At 42.9% G+C, this 6,000-nt stretch overlaps 1 protein-coding gene across 3 annotated transcripts in view; it reads left to right on the top strand.

Annotated features, from left to right (window-relative positions):
* The first annotated feature begins 5,491 nt into the window (after positions 1-5,491).
* The window catches only part of LOC124009616 (voltage-dependent R-type calcium channel subunit alpha-1E-like), an 84,237-nt gene continuing 83,728 nt past the window's right edge, over positions 5,492-6,000 (top strand). For all 3 annotated transcript variants that reach the window (XM_046321597.1, XM_046321598.1, XM_046321596.1), the window contains exon 1: positions 5,492-5,628. The gene's annotated coding sequence lies outside the window, so the exon portion shown is untranslated. The remainder of the gene's footprint in view (positions 5,629-6,000) is intronic.

The raw sequence follows: 6,000 nt of genomic DNA, 5'->3' as shown, positions 1-6,000 counted from the left end.
CGCTCTGATGATTTCTCCAGTGAGATTCAGCCACTTGCAAATTGATGGAGAGACGAAACAGAATAGTTATTTTTTGGGGGGGTTGGTTGGTTGGTTGGTCAAATAGCATGGCTTACCTTGGCATCCATGAATATACACCACTGCTAGTAAGGTTACAGAACAGTAGACAAGCCTAGGACCTCTAGACTTACAGAGTACAGTGAAACAGTAGGTTTGTCTAATCGGTTCTGTAACAATATATATTCATATATTTGAGGCTTTCCTCTCGTGGATCTTGTTGAGGACATCAACAGTGTCCTCCAGCAGGTATTCAAAGAGGCTGTCGACCATCCTCATCTTGATGACCAACTCCTCGTGCTGCCAATTCTGCATCTGGAGCTGTTCTCCAGGCAGCTCCTGATTCTGAAAGAGACCAACAGGATACATTAGTGTGTGTGCGTGTGTCAATTATGGACAATGACAAAATACTTGTAAAAAGTTTACCAGAATGTGGTCCACCCTGTTCACCTTCTTCCGCTTGAGGCTTGTTGCGAAGGTATGGCCAAACTTCTTGGTCAGGTCCACCTCTACCTTCTTGAGGCCATATGCCTTTAAAACCTCATGTGTTATGAATGCCTGTGACAGACACAAACAGTATTAACACAATAACGCATAACGCTCACACACACTCAATCAATCACACACACACACACAATCTCTCTCACACACACACACAGCGCAAGACTTGACTCCACAAATCCTGCTTTTGTCTCACCTGAACCTCTGCCATATTATCGAAGCTGAGTTTACACTTGTAGGTGTGATGTCTGACCTCTGGCTTCTCCCATGGCAGCCTCTTAACTTTTCCTTCTGGGAAGATGTCCTTCAGGATCTCCCAGCTAAGGTCAAAAACAGCCTTTAGGATAATTAGAGACATAGGAAGGTCACTCAAAACCACACAAACAATGAGCCACCACTTCAATAAATCCTGTAAAAAAGGTCAGGATGGTTTTGTTCCCTACTATTCCACCATGTTAACTAATTCACACTAATGGGGTGAATTAGCTGATTGTGTGAATCAATATGTGAATAGAGTGAATCTATGATTTTACACCAAGGCTTACCATCCTGTAGCTACGCTTGCTACGGGTCTCCAGATCATCTCCCTCTGCATATATCCCAAGGGGGATGCTTGGCTTGTCTTTGTCAGCCAGGATGTGTGGCCCCTGGGCCAGCTTGCTTTGGGTCCAAATGTGTCCAGTGGCCAGGTGTACCAGCCTGGTCACCGCAGGCACTGTGTGGGGCACCACCATAGGGATCTTAGCCTTTTGTGGCTTAAGCTTGGCTGGTTCTTTGGGAGGCTCTTTGTCACCTGCTTTAGCCTGGGGCTGCTGGTTTCCACCTGCCTTGGCATGGGACTGCTGGTTTCCACCTGCCTTGGCATGGGGCTGCTGGTTTCCACCTGCCTTGGCATGGGGCTGCTGAAGCTTACAGAGTTGCTTCCTCTTTGCCCCACTGTGGCCCAAATCATTGTTGAACCACTCATCCCCGAGCTCGTCCAGCAGCTCATCGAGCTCATCGCTAGATTTGGTATTTTTCCCCTCTTTGGCTGGACCGATGGCTTTGGCGACGATGGTACGGATGGCCTTTGTCTGGACAGAGTGTGGAACAGAGAATAGTTATACTAGAGAATGTACTGGAGACAACAAAAAGGAACTTCTCAAGACATGGACAGTACAAAAGCATCCAAAAACATCCAAAAACATCCAAAAACATCAAATGATACGATGGGGTAACTCACCTGGCTGTTGCTCTGCTCAGGAGGGTAGGGTGAGCACCTGCCGGTGCTGCTGCTTCGGCCAATGCTGGAGCTGTGGCTGGAACTGGAGCTCGAGATGCTCTCCTCAATCTCACTCTCCCCAGAAGACTCAAAGTCCTCCTCATAGTCAGCCTCAGCCTAAGCGTGAAAGACTCATTCAGTGACCCACAGTAGAACATTACCTATGGCCAATGACTTTGAACTACATGTATATTAAAAATAAATAACAAAAGTTACTCCCTTACCTCTTCCTCTTTCTCCTCATCTGAGGACACCTTCTCCTCCTTCTCCTCAGTGTCAGGGCTGGACTGGAACAAATTGCCATCGGAGGCCCTGGAGGGTTCTTGTTCCCCCTGGGAGGCTTGGACGATCCACACGGCCAGAACCTCCTTCTCCAGGCAGAGCACGGCTGCCTCCACGGCATCCAGCTGGCGTTTCCATTCTAGCAGCTTCTCTGCCTGGCAGCAACGCTGCCAGAGCACATGCTCACGCTTGGTCAGGTACCTAGCAGATGAGACATATCAATTATTTCCCCCACAGATGAACCTGTGAGATTACATAAATCCATATCAGATGACAAAGTGTGTAGTAGGAGTACAGTATTAACTAGATATAAGGCCATCAAAACAGAGTTACTTTGAAACCTTGTTGGCCTCCTTACGACTCCTTCTTCCCAATAACTGAACCTCCTCCTATGGGGACCATACATTACAGTACATGTAGTTAGTTACTTATACACAACCATGGTTATGCTATTAAGTACAGTACATACAAAGTAAAAGTGGTGTTACTAAGTACATACAATAATGGTGTTACTAAGTACATAATACCATAATGGTGTTACAAAGTACACATAAAATCATAGCAGTGTTGCTAAAGTACCCTAAAACTTCAATTAAAAGCTTAGTCTCAAATAGCTGCCTGTCCCTTTTAAAACATAGGTAGCATAAACGTGACCACATGTATATGGATTTGCATTAGTATACAGTACCAGTCAAAAGTTTGGACACACCAAATACTCATTAAATTGTCTTTCTTTATTTTTACTATTTTCTACATTGCATAATAATAGTGAAGACATCAAAACTACGAAATAACACGGAATCATGTAGTAAACAAAATAGTGTTAAACAAATAAAAAAATATTTAATATTGTCAAACGGTGGGTGTAGGTGGTGCAGTGAAGTCAGGCGCAGGAGAGCAGAGATGAGTGAACATAGAAGCACTTTACTGAGACAATATAATTAGAACAGAACGCAACAAGTGAGGCAGCACAAAGTACAACAACACAATACAAGGTACCGGCTGCCACAAAGTACGGGTACAAAACAAAACCCAGCACAAACCAGCCGGAAGCGTGCTAACCTAGACAATAAACAATACCCCACACAGACATGGAGGGAACAGAGGGCTAAATACACATAGTAATTATGAGGAGATGTAAACCAGGTGTGCAGGAAAACAAGACAAAACAAATGGAAAATGAAAGGTGGAGCGGTGATGGCTAGAAGGCCGGTGACATCGACCGCGGAACGCGGCACCGAATAAGGAGAGGGACCAACTTCGGCGGAAGTCGTGACAAATATTTGAGGTTCTTCAAAGTAGCCACCCTTTGCCCTTTGGGAATTTGAGTGGTGCAGCGGTCTAAGGCACTGCATCTCAGTGCAAGAGGCATTACTACAGTCCCTGTTTCAAATCCACGCTGAGTTATAGTCAGTGTCAGAATGGATAATTGACAATAAATGGGTCTTACATACATCCAAAATCATTGTATTTGGTTCAAAGCAGCTGAAGTCCTAGGAGTAACATTGGATGGTCATTGGATGGACAGGGGGCAAAGCCCAAGTGGATCGGTTGTCTAAAGCACAGCATCTCAGTACAAGATGTGTCACTGCAGTCCCTGGTTCAAATCCAGGCTGTATCACATCCGGCCATGATTGGGAGTCCCATAGGGTGGTGCACAATTGGCCCAACGTTGGCCAGGGTAGGCCATCATTGTAAATAAGAATTTGTTCTTAACTGACTTGCCTAGTTAAATAAATAAAAATTATTAATGACAGCTTGGCACACTCTTGGCATTCTCTCAACCAGCTTCAAGAGGTAGTCACCTGGAATGCGTTTGAGCCAATCAGTTGTGTAGTGACAAGGGTGGTATACAGAAGATAGCCCAAGTTGGTAAAAGACCAAGTCCATATCATGGCAAGAACAGCTCAAATAAGTCCATGAAGGTCAAGAACTTTGAATGTTTCTTCAAGTGCAGTTGCAAAAACCATCAAGCGAAATGATGAAACTGGCTCTCAGGAGGATCGCAACAGGAAAGGAAGACCCAGAGTTACCTCTGCTGCAGAGGATAAGTTCATTAGAGTTACCAGCCTCAGAAATTGCAGCCAAAATAAATGCTTCACATAGTTAAAGTAACAGACACATCTCAACATCAACTGTTCAGAGGAGACTGAGTGAATCAGGCCTTCATTGTTGAATTGCTACAAAGAAACCACTACTAAAGGACACCAATAATAAGAAGAGACTTGCTTGTGCTAAGAAACTGGTGAATTTGACTGGTGAAATCTGTCTTTGGTCTGATTTTTGGTTCCAACTGCGGTGTCTTTATGAGATGCAGAGTAGGTGAGCGGATGATCTCCGCATGTGTGATTCCCAACCTTGAAGCATGTCAGATCATGTCTATTGCATATATAAGCCAGTGGGGACAATAGAGTGTAATGAATTAATCAGCACATTTACCATGCGAGGGGTCTCCATTCTGAAATAGATCCACTTGTTTCACCAGCCAGTCAAAGCGACCACTCTGTTCAGAGATTGAGCAGAGACTGACAAACTGCTAGTGATACTCTAAAACAGAATGCTGCCTTCATGATGTAATAATACACTGCATGGTACATGTAATAAGGAACACTGAGGATGAAGTAATCCATATTAACATTCTTCAAGAGCAGTCAATGTGGTCAAATGAGTGATGTGTGTTAATTCACGTGTATTAAACTTTTTTTTTTTTTACTTTTTCATACAACTATAGCTTAAAATCAAATGTTCAGTGTCACTTTCCTTGCTACTCTTTTATTTCAAAAATAAATGTTGATAAAGCTGAAGATGAAACAAATTGAGCAGTCCATCTCTGTCTCTGACTGACATTGAGTGCTATGTTCTATACATGTAATACTAGTGTAGAATGTATGATATACTTCACCATGGCATTTGGCCCTTTCAACAATTGCATTGATATTTATAGTGTAATGTTCATATTCAGTTCCTTAGGCCTAGAGCAGTTTTGACTCAAGTTATTATTGATGGGTTAATTAACATCCACTCCAGAAGGATGTCCAAGCCATTCATTGCATGATGCTTAAAAAAAAAAAGTATTTGCCAAATAAATTAAATCAGGTGTGACACCAGGCATTTTCAATTGTGCATGGTTCACAATAAAAATGAATTAAGATGATCAATTAATACATATACTAGTTTGTATCGAACATGGGCATACGGTACTTGATCTAACACTGACTGATTCCCTGCACAGAGTAATGATTATTGGGATGATTTCCATGCATAACCAACCCCTTTCCCTCCCTTCCTTCTCCAGGCAGCCTGTGTAGCCTACATTCATCTCAGCTAGACTCCTTGGCTCCCAGCCTCTCTCCTGGATTTAGCTGCACAGCACTAATCATCATCACTCAAGGAATTCACGCGAATTCGTTTTTAATCATAATCTCAGACAATTTGAGGAATACAAGGACAATAAGACGAATTTCTTGTCATTTTGATGGCAGGTGCCCTGGTAACTGATAGTATGAAGAAGGGGACGTCACTTCAAGGTAAATGTTGTTTTTACAGATGAATATTTTACAGATGAGTTAATTGGTGTTTTCCCCAACGATCCATTACAGTATTCCCTAGAGCCCATAGTAACATGTTTCTAGTCGTTTATTTTGTGCTCTGATTATACTGTAATGCGCTTAATTGTTTGTTGTCGTTAATATGCTGTGTTCATGAAAACATCCTATTATTCCACATATACCTGTTGGAAGCTCGGTTTTTTATTAGATTTGATTTCATCGATTCGCCGGCGACCAATGTTTGACACGCACAAATTAGTCGAAAGGTGGTATAACTTGGCAGATCTTGTTGCAAACAATTCCAGTACGCAATAAGTGTTGCGCAAGGTAACAACCATGGACATATTTGCA

Source organism: Oncorhynchus gorbuscha, linkage group LG22 (genome assembly GCF_021184085.1).
Source record: "Oncorhynchus gorbuscha isolate QuinsamMale2020 ecotype Even-year linkage group LG22, OgorEven_v1.0, whole genome shotgun sequence".
Taxonomy (NCBI): Eukaryota; Metazoa; Chordata; class Actinopteri; order Salmoniformes; family Salmonidae; genus Oncorhynchus; species Oncorhynchus gorbuscha.
This window is presented reverse-complemented; position numbering and strand designations above follow the sequence as displayed.